The sequence below is a fragment of the Triticum dicoccoides genome, chromosome 6A, assembly GCF_002162155.2.
Source record: "Triticum dicoccoides isolate Atlit2015 ecotype Zavitan chromosome 6A, WEW_v2.0, whole genome shotgun sequence".
NCBI classification, from domain to species: domain Eukaryota; kingdom Viridiplantae; phylum Streptophyta; class Magnoliopsida; order Poales; family Poaceae; genus Triticum; species Triticum dicoccoides.
Window position 1 is genome coordinate 154838336 of NC_041390.1, and position 11611 is coordinate 154849946.

Sequence of the window (11611 nt, forward strand, 5' to 3'; positions counted from 1 at the left end):
GCAATGGACATGCAGCAATTCAATCCGTGTCAGATGGCCAGAAGCATACTGTAGTACTCCTCCAGTGCAGTAGTATTCTATCATTGTTCGACTTCCCGAAGAGGCGAAGAGCCAAGCGCAGCCCGGACGCTCGTGTGGCAGTTTCATGTGTAGAGTAGTCTAGGATAGCGTGCACCGTGCCTGTAAGCTTAAAATCGTTGGGGTCGGCTCCATGCTATGTGGCCATATCGAAGTTTAAAAAATATATTAAAATAGTCTTCTGGCCCTACCCGAAAACTGCCGCGCGTACTGCCCGACAAAAGCCCCGCCCTCAACTTTTAACTACGCGAAAATAGTTTGAGCTTGTTCGTTCTATATAAATACAGTACTTACTATATGTTTATTCACCCGTGGGGTTGTTCAATGAATGGAGGGGCGGGGAGCACAAGTGAACAATGCTATAGTACTACTAGTAGTAAGTACGAGTCGTACAGTAGTCACCTTAAATAGAGAGTTTCTTTTCTTTAATGCCATGTACACAAATTGAAATGCTTGTTGTGGAGAGAAAAAAAGATAATCACTCCACTATATATGGATGCAGGGGCCTGAGCGCTTGCTTTACTAGGGTTGCTCTCTTCATTCTCTCATCCTCTCCAGATATAAACAAGACAGCGGTAGCGACATTTTCTCTCTGCTCACCACTGGTCACAGATCCGGCCGGATCCCTTTGGCCAGTGTGTGTAGAGGACTAAAAGGTGCATCGTTCACGCGGTCATCGCCGCCGAGGGAGGAAACCCACAGCTGCCGGAGGGGCCCGATCCTCTGCCCGTGCCGTTCTCTCCGACACATGGCCGGCTCGGGAGGTCCTCCGACCCTTCTTCCTCCCTGCCGTATAGTCTGCAGATCCGTCCTGCCGCCGCCGACATCCCGGCGACCCTCAGGTATAAGTTCTTCGAAAGCGGCCTTTCTCTACTGCCCCAGCTCCCCACGTGTCTGCATGTGCATCTTTTTCTACTCCGATCAGCTCTTCCAAAGCCACCTAAATTTTTAGTATTATTAGAGGTAAAGCTACCTCATGCATTCGAAAGGCTCTAATGGGTTGGTTCTAAATTCTTGCAAGTTGGGAATCAGTGAGATGTGTAGGCATCTTTGTTGTACTTATTATTTGAATCTTATTTGTTGGTTCTGAATCTTGCAAGCTGGGAATCAATGAGATGTGTAGGCATCTTTGTTGTACTTATTATTTGGATCTTATTTGTTGGTCCTGAATCTTGCAAGCTGGGAATCAATGAGATGTGTAGGCATCTTTGTTGTACTTATTATTTGGATCTTATTTGTTGGTTCTGAATCTTGCAAGCTGGGAAACATGGCATGATGATCCAGAGGACAACAACCATAACAAACAGTTCGAACTTGGTAGTATTATCTTTGTGAAAGTGCGACAAATGTGCTGATCGTGTGCGTCCTGAGAATAATAATACTAATTGTTATGCATGATGATCCTGTGGCACTGATAGAACGAGCGAATGCATTGCTTGTTTTAAGTATAAATTTCTATTAAAGCTAATTAAATTTAAGTAAAGTGACCACTAACTCCTGTTATTATAGTACCAATATAGACCCGCTCGTGAACCGACGTGTGGCCGAGGGTGCATCTTCTATCGGGCGTGCAGTGGACGAGGGAGGGGTAGTAACTCTTGTCGCCTATACACACTCAGCTTACTGTTGTCGCTTGCTGGATATGGACTTCAGCATGGAGTTCCCCTTTGAGTTTGCCGTTCAGTCCTATGGCTGCACCAAGTTGAATGTGATGTACACCAACAATACAGACTCGGTGAAGCTGACTGCACCAGGTTCTGGAGCATTCGCCCGTTTCATTGGCAGCGCCGACTGCACCTTCACTGCGGTGGATAGAAGGAAGAATGCGATGATTCGGCCATCTGGTGCAACAAGCTTGTCGACATCCAGAAGCAATACAAGATCATCAGCAACGGCAGGAGAAGGACTTTCTGGTTGACCTCGCTGAGACCATCATCGACCCCTGATACGCCAACATGAAAGAAGACGACCTAAACACGTGGGAGGTTCCTCTGAATCTAGCCTACATAACCTACGCGCCAAGGACGCATACGCATGCTACGACATGTACAGGTAGATCTTGGACATGAGGGTGTGTCTGCTTCCCGTAACTGTGAGTACACGGACAGCCGCAACGTCATGATCAAGCGTGCTAGGAAGGTCTAGATGTTGTACTTTATCTGTTTATAAGCACCTTTATCATCTGAGTGTTTCATGCATTAGCCTATGTGTCGTAATTATCTGTTTTGTCCGAAATATTTCTTTTAAGAACCCATTAACCTGATTGCTTTTTTAGTGGCTATTTTCTTATGTATGTAAACTAGTTCACTTGTCCGTAAAAAAAACTAGTTCACTCGGCTGCCGTGCTTTGAACCTCCTTCCTCCCAACATATTCCCCTCCTCAGGTGGACCCAGCAGGCCTCCGAATTTTCTCCCACTTTCTTTTTCGATGTAAACTGGGTTTTCTCCCAGTACTTTCCCCTAGAACCAACTCAACTGTCCCACGTCTAGCCTAAAAAATAATAATACCCCATGTACTATTAACTCATCAAATTAAAATGATAATTTATTTTGTATGTTGAAAGTTCTTACAAAATAATAATAATAATTGTTTATATATAAGTTGGCAAGTTAACTCCTAGTGATTGCGTACATAAGCTTGCAAAGATTTTACTGACGTGCAATAATGTGTTTATGTTTTTATAACACTTCTCGGTCTAGCCCAACATGATATTTTCACCCAGCCCAGCAAGTTTGCGGATTTCGAGAAAAATGCAAATAGGATTTAAACGGGATGCATAGATGCTACATCATTGTTTCACCTAGCCCACCAAATGGACTAGAAAACAAATGGACTGACAGCTGGGTCCACGGCCACAGCCTAATTTTTTTTGTGATTTGCCAAGTAAGTCGCTTTGCCAGGCCTGTTGGGCTGCCAGTCTTTCAAGACGAGGAGAGCTTCATTTGGCTGGCCGAGAAAATGGCCTATCAGTAATGAGAAATGGGATGTACATTTTTAAAACACATCAAACCGGCAATTAGTTTCAAATATCTTTTTTTCATTTCGAGATTTTAAATTACATTAATTCTTATGCATGGAGAATTTGTTGGATTTTATATTGATATACATTTATTTTTAAAATCAGTTTGAATGTGAGTGAAAATTTTGGGATTAAAAAACAGTTCGGACCGCACCGAAATATGCAAAATTTCGTATAATTTTTTAACCGTGGCCACAATATGGGCTGTAATGCTAACAAAAAGAATATGGGCTCCAAAAAAACCTTAAGAATTAGCAAATGGGCTGTAAATTATTAGAAATAATGGCAGATGGGATGTATGTTGTTTTCCACAGATTTGAGGCTTTCCTAAATAAAAAGGTTGACGCACAAGCAGTGACTGTTGGATGGCCATCCAACGGCCGTCGTGCTTCTTCAATCTCTGCTCTTCCTGCTCCAGGCGCTCAAACAAGCGCCGGCGAGACTGCCTGCTTCCTCCTCCCCGCGGCCAGCTCTGCTGACGCGCAGGCCTTATCGCCCCACCATACTCCCATCGCTGGCCTAACCGTCCCTCTACTCACCCACACATGCTGTTATTCTCCGGCGACGGTAGACGAACCAGTAAACCCTCATAAAGTCGTACTCCCCTCCGCGTGGGAAACAACTGCCGAGTCTTCCCTGCCTCTGTGTCGTTCCCTTCCTAGGCCTCGCCATCGTCCACCGCCCTGGTGCTCTCGGCACGGCCTAGTCAACGTGGTCAACGACCGACATGCATCTCAAGTGGACTGTACGTGGAGAGGCCGACAGCTGGGTCCACGGCCACACGCAAGGAAATGCCTCCCTATTACGCGCAAAATAATGATTCCTCCACCTGACATCAGGGACCCACCGAAAGGGCCTCTGTATTTCGCGAAAAAACGTTACCGTCGCTGACAGCTCGGACCCACCAGCTATATCTCCGCACGCAAGGAAGTGCCTCCTTATTACGCACAAAAAAATGAATACTCCCCCTGTTAGCTGGGACCCAGTATAGTGGCAGGTTGACTTGTGGGCCTACTAAGTTGACGGGGACAGAGGGCTCTGTCAACTTAGTCAATATGCATGATTCTAGCTCCGATGACCGTACGATGTCCATCCAACGGCCGTAGTGCTTCTTCAACCTCTGGTCTTCTTGCTCCAGCCGCCCAAACCAGCGCCGGTCGTGCCTCGTGCTCCTGCCTCCTGAGGCCGGCTGCGATGCGGCGGAGGCCTCACCGCCCCCTACTACTCCCACTGCTGGCCAGGCCATCCCTCTACTCACCCACACCCCTTGTTATTCTGCGGCGACGCTAGCCTCACACCGCAGCGAACCAGTGAACCCTCATACTCCTCTACGCGTGGGCATCCACTGTCGCGTCTTCCCCGGCTCCATGTCGTCCCCTTCCTAGGCCTCGCCGTCGTCCACCGCCCTGGTGCTCTCGGCGTGGCATGGTCAACGTGGTCAAGGAACGGTTTCCATCGGACGTGGACTATACGTGGAGAGGCCGACAGCTGGGTCCACGGCCGCAGCAAGGAAGTGCCTCCTTATTACGTGCAAAATAATTATTCCTCTACCTGACAGCGGGGACCCATCAGACGGGCCACCGTATTTCGCGAAAAAAACATTTGCCCCTGACTGCTGGGACCCACCAGCTACATCTTCGCACGCAAAGAAGTGCGTCCGGGCAAGAAAAAACGATTCGCCCCCTGACTGCTGGGACCCACCAGCTACATCTTCATAGGCAAGGAAGTGCCTAACAGTCAGGACCCACCTGGTTGAATCGTACGTAGCGTTGTCATTCTGGTTGCGAACATGTACATACATATATACTGGTGGATGTAGAGGCGCACACGTGTCGTAGTAGAGGCGCGTACGTGTCGTAGTAGAGGCGTGCACGTAGCATGTACATGTATGTACAACGGCCAGGGTGCAAGAAAGAAAATATGGCCAGGTATGTGTACATACGGGCGGGGTCTCGGACGCCTACTCACGCATACGTACGGCCAGGGCTCGTGTACATGGCTGGGTTGGAAGGAAGAAACAGCGTCGTCATTGTGTTCATGGGGAGGCAACGGAATGCGTCGTGTTCATAGGGAGGCAATGGACTGTGTCGTGTTCATGGGGAGGCAACGAAATGCGTCGTGTTCATCGAGAGGCAACGGAACGCATGGGAGCCAACCGGCTGGGTCAGAACGGAATGCGTGGTTGTGTTCATTGGGAGGGCTTGGATGGAACAGGCGATGGAAATGAGGCCTGGCATACCGCACAACGGAGGAAACAGAACTCCTACATTCGGAATGGGGTCCTGTTGATTGGGAGGGGTCTGGCGTACCGCAAAATGGAGGAAACAGACCTCCTATGGTCGAAACGGGGGTCCTGTTGATCGAGATGGGTGTGGTGTACTGCAAAACGGAGGAAATGGACCTCCTACGGTCGAAACGGGGGTCCTCTTGATCGGGACGGGTGTGGTGTACCGTAAAACGGATGAAATGGACCTCCTACGGTCGAAACGGGGGTCCTGTTCATCGGGAGGGGTGTGGCGTACCGCAAAATGGGACTCCACGGGATACTGTTCATCTCCACCGTCGACCTCCTCCAGCCTCCATGGGCTCCTGTTCATCCAGCCTCCACCGCGCGTTACTCCACCGGCTACTATTCAACCACCCCTCCACCATCTATTGTTCATCCAGCCCTCCACACCACGGGGTCCTGTTCAACCACCCCTCCACGGGCACCCCTCCACCGTCTACTGTTCATCCAGCCCTCCACCACACCACGGGGGCCTGTTCATCCAGAGGCAACGCCACCGCTCACTGTTCATCCAAACCTCCCCGCAATGCTCACTGTTCATCCCAGAGGAGGCATCGATTGGCTTCAGTTAGCAGCAGTAGCGAAGGAATTGCTCGATCAGGTTCAGTTAACAGCCATCGATCGATCGCTCGAGTTCAGTAACGCGTAGCCTGTAGTGCAATCGATCGGGTTCAATTAGAGCCCAATGCCTCGCTCGGGTTCAGTTAGAGCCAACGCCTCGCACACACGCGCGTACGTGTACGAGAGAAACGCGCATCGCTCGGCCCCCGACCTCCCACCGTAACCGGGAACTCCCCAAAATTTTCCTCCCCCTCGCTTCTACCACGGTTTTTTTCGTCATGGACGGCCCAAAGAATGTCATGCAGCTGCGTCTCCGGCCCGCCCAGGACGAAAAGCCCATTTTCTATCATGATTTTTTCATAGAAGTAGGAGCCCACCACATCTATGATGATACCGGGTTTTTTCACAATTATCGTCCTAGAAGTGTCATATGTATGACAGAAAAAAAGTTCGTTCGGCCCAAAATGTCACGGATGTGTCTTTTTTTTTGTAGTGTCAACTCTTGTAATACTCACATCATCAATATCAATCAAGCAGGATGTTGGGTATTACCTCCATCAAGAGGGCCCGAACCTGGGTAAACATCGTGTCCCCTTCCTCCTATTACCATCTGCCTTAGACACACATTTTGGGACCCCCTACCCGAGATCCGCCGGTTTTCATAGCGACAACGTATGTAGTTGAAACAAAATCAACATAGCCTCTATGATATTTATGTTCATAGTACATTATATCCTACTCATGCTTGCATTCGGTGTTGATTAATTTTAATGCATGTTCATGACTGTTGTCGCTCTCTAGCTGGCCGCTTCCCAGTCTCTGTCTAGCCTTCACGTGTACTAAGCGGGAATACTGCTTGTGCATCCAATTCCATAAAACCCAAAGTTATTCCATATGAGTCCACCATACCTGCCTATACACGGTATCTACCTGCTGTTCCAAGTAAATTTGTATGTGCCAAACTCTTAACCTTCAAATAATCATTCTGTTTTGTATGCTCGAATAGCTCATGTATCAACTAGGGCTATATGTATCTTCCATGCTAGGCGGGTTATTCTCAAGAGGAGTGGACTCCGCTCCTCACTCACGAGAACATGGCTGGTCACCGGGATGCCCAGTCCCATGCTTTAAGCAAATCAAATCAAAATAATTGCAAACAAAACTCCCCCGGGACTCTTGTTAGTTGGAGGCACTCGTTGTTTCGAGCAAGCGATGGATTGATGCTTGTTGGTGGAGGGGGAGTATAAACTTTACCATTCTGTTTGGGAACCGCCTATAATGTGTGTAGCATGGAAGATCTCGAGATCTCTCGGTTGTTATGTTGACAATGAAAGTATACCGCTCAAAATATTATTCATATCTATTTCAAAACCGAGCTCTGGCACCTCTACAAATCCCTGCTTCCCTCTGCGAAGGGCCTATCTATTTCTTTTTATGTTGAGTCATCATCCTCTTATTAAAAAGCACAAGTTAGAGAGCACCTCTGTCATTTGCATCCATTACTATTAGTTTACATTGAGTAGGACTTAACTGGATCTCTTTTACAATGAATTACAATGTCTAGTCAGTCCTTGATCTTTAAAGGTGCTCTACATTTATGTTTTGCGGTCTCAGAAAGGGCTAGTGAGATACCATCCTGTTATATCATATCATGATTGTTTTGAGGAAGTGTTGTCATCTGAGATTTATTATTATTGCTCGCTAGTTGATTATGCCATTGATATGAGTAAACATGAGACCTAGGTGTTATTGTGAATATGGTTAGTTCATAATCTTTGCTGAAAACTTTAATGTTGGCTTTACATATTTGCAACAACAAGAGAAAACGGAGCTTGTAAACGTTTTTCTTTATCACTTTCAGTTTATCAACTGAATTGCTTGAGGACAAGCAAAGGTTTAAGCTTGGGGGAGTTGATACGTCCCCGTCGTATCTACTTTTCCAAACACTTTTGCCCTTGTTTTGGACTCTAACTTGCATGATTTGAATGAAACTAACCTGGACTGACGCTGTTTCAGCAGAATTGCAATGGTGTTATTTTTGTGCAGAAATAGAAGTTCTCAGAATGACCTGAAAATCAAAAGAGAATTATTTTGGAATATATAAAAAATAATGGAAGAAGAATCCACGTCAGGGGGGCCTCCACCTGTCCACGAGGGTGTGGGACGCGCCTGCCCCCCTAGGCGCGCCCCCTGCCTCGTGGGCCCCCTGACGCTCCACTTACCTATACTCCAACTCCATATATTCACTTTCGAGGAGAAAAAACAAGGGAGAAGGTGTAACACCCTCGATGCGACTGTATCTCCCACGTGTCGAGGCACGACTTAGAGGCATAAATGCATTGAAGGCATATGTCGCAAGTTAGGCAATCTTCACAACATCCCATGTAATATAGATAATAAAAGGGGAGATAACATAGTTGGCTTACACTCGCCACATCAATCAAGTACATAAATAACATTACATCAACCAAACACTCATGGCCCGACTACGGCGCCAAAATAAAAGATAACCCAACATGTGACACGGTCCCGATCACCCCCAACTGGGCACCACTACTGATCATCAGGAAAGGAAACATAGTAACGTTGAGAGTCCTCGTCGAACTCCCACTTCAGCTCAAACACGTCTCCTGGGGCGGAAACATCAGGCCCTGCATCTGGTGTAATAGTAATCTGTGAGCCATAGGGACTCAGCAATCTTGCACCCTCGCGATCAAGACTATTTAAGCTTATAGGTATGGCAAGGTAAATATGTGGAGCTGCAGCAAGCGACTAGCAAATATGGTGGCTATCCTGTTCGCAAAGAGAGCGAGAAGAGGAGGCAAAGCGCGAGCGAGAAAACTAGAGAACAACCTGCGCAAACATTACTCCAACACCATGTCCACTTCCCGAACTCCACCGAGAAGAGGCCATCACGGTAACACATTCAGTTGATTCATTTTAATTAAGTTAAGGTTCAAGTTATCTACAACCGGACATTAACAAATTCCCATCTGCCCATAACCGCGGGCACGGCTTTCGAAAGTTCAAAACCCTGCAGGGAGTCCCAACTTAGCCCATGACAAGCTCTCACGGTCATAGAAGGAATAGACCTCCTCCCAAGACGTTCCGATCAGACTCGGTATCTCGGTTCTTCAAGACAACTCGACAGGTTAAAACAAGACCAGCAACACCGCCCGAATGTGCCGACAAATCTCGATAGGAGCTGCACATATCTCTTTCTCAGGGCACACTCAGATGAACACTATGTACAACTAAAACCAACCCTCAAGTTGCCCCGAGGTGGCGCTGCAAGTGGCTCTATTTTGGACCAACCCTCAGAGGAGCACTGGCCCGGGGGGGTTTAAAATAAGATGACCCTCGGGCTCTAGAAACCCAAGGGAAAAGGGGCTAGGTGGCAAATGGTAAAACCAAGGTTGGGCATTGCTGGAAAAGCTTTAATCAAGGCAAACTATCAAGGGGTTCCCATTATAACCCAACCGCGTAAGGAACGCAAAATCCGGGAACATAACACCGATATGACGGAAACTAGGGCGGCAAGAGTGGAACAAAACACTAGGCGAGAGGCCGAGCCTTCCACCCTTTACCAAGTATATAGATGCATTAAGATAACAAGATAATATACTGATATCCCAACAAGTAAATAAATGTTCCAACAAGGAACGGCCTCCAATCTTCACCTGCAACTAGCAACGCTATAAGAGGGGCTGAGCAAAGCGGTAACATAGCAAAACAATGGTTTGCTAGGTCATGGTGGGTTAGAGGTTTGACATGGCAATTTGGGAGGCTTGAAAGCAAGTGGTAGGCATCGTAGCATTGGCGTAGCAAAAGAGCGAGCAAACTAGCATAGCAAAGATAGTAGTGTTTTCGAGGGTATGATCATCTTGCCTGCACAGTTGTCAGAGTTGACTGGATCCTCGAAAGCAAACTCAACGGGCTCCTTGTTAGCGAACTCGTCTCACGGCTCTACCCAAACAAGACAAACAAGCAACAAGGACACAATCAACCCCGTGCAAGGATCAAACAAGATGATGCAAAGATGATATGCTATGCGGGATGCGATGCGGGATGCATATGCAAGATATGACAGGAAATGCAAGAATATGGCCTCAACTTGGAAATCCAAGTATGCCACTATAAAGATGAGATGAAATCGCTTGAAAACAATATAAAGAACGCCGGAATTGGAGTTACGGTTTGGAAATGGCAAGCGATTCAAATATGACACCGGTCTATGATTTACAGCAAGTAGCCATCTAAAAGCAATGAGATGAACAAGCTACAGCACCCAAACATAACAACAAAATACATGGCAGGGATGCATTCATGATTCTTAACAAAAGTCTAGCACTAAGCTACGGCCAATTCATCCATTAACAGGTTCAAACAAGCATGGCAAAAATGCATATGGTAAACAGATCTCAGACTTAGTGAAATTAACACTTGTCTGAAATTTCAGATCAGGTAGCACTCTTTGGAGCAACAAAACTACATGCTACAGGACCTGAACATGGCAAGGTAAAGCATGGCATGGATCTACTCAAAGAGCTTAACAAAAGTCCCTTAGTGAACTTGAGCCAAAAGGGAACAGAAAATAAATTGCAAGCATGTGAACATAGCAAAAACATAATCAGATCACAGACTTAGAGAAAACTGGAGCATGCTGGAACATAACTCAAGTAGGCATGTTTACGAGCTCGATGCACTCACTACGGTGCAAGTCATGACAAGCTAGGCATACACCCATCAAGAACACACAAAATTCAAGCTAGACATGGCAAGAACAATAGCATAGCATGCACGTATCAACTACAACAACATCGGCAATATTGCAAACAAGTTGACAATCTGCCCAGATTCACAAAGTAGCAAAAGTAGAGCTCGATTGACTCAAGATAGGGTGCTCCATAATTGCAAACAAAGACACGGATGGATAGAGCACTACAAGATTAACAAAACATCCTTATTGATCATCCTCAAAAGATGCACGGATCACTAGGAAACAACATGAACATATGGCATCATGAGATAAACAGCTCAAGGACTTAGTGGAAATCCTAAGTCCCTGAAATCAGAATTACCAAGTGCACCACTTTGCAAGCTTGTAATAGTCACCACACACATCACAAAAATACATGGGTTGCACCTCTGGAAAGATGACAAAACCCTTAACAAAACATATGTAGAACCCATGGGCATATCATGAACACAATAATCATGGCAAAAATGACAAAAACCTAAATGGAGTAGCAGATCTGACAATTATCTCAAGTAGCCCTCTTCTAACAGCATTTCGGGCATCAAGACGAGCTCAAATGAAAATGATGCAATGGAATGAAATGATGTACTCTCTGGGATGAGCATTTTGATATGCTATATGCATGAGTCAGAGCTACGGATGCAAAGTTACGAGGCCATGAACATCAGCACATGGACTCGAAAATTCCGGGGACTTAGAAAAAAAAAAGGACCACCAGATCTAGGGTTTCTTCGGCGGTTACTCTAGCCGACGGGCTCGAGGTCGCCGGCGACGGATCCGGCCGGAGGGAGCTCGCCGGAGGCTTGGGGACGCGGGGGCCGTCGTGGGCGCGGCCGGCGACGGGGCTGGCGACGGCGGAGGGTGGCCGGAGAGGGGATCCCGGGGCTCGGGCGCGGCGAGGTGGTG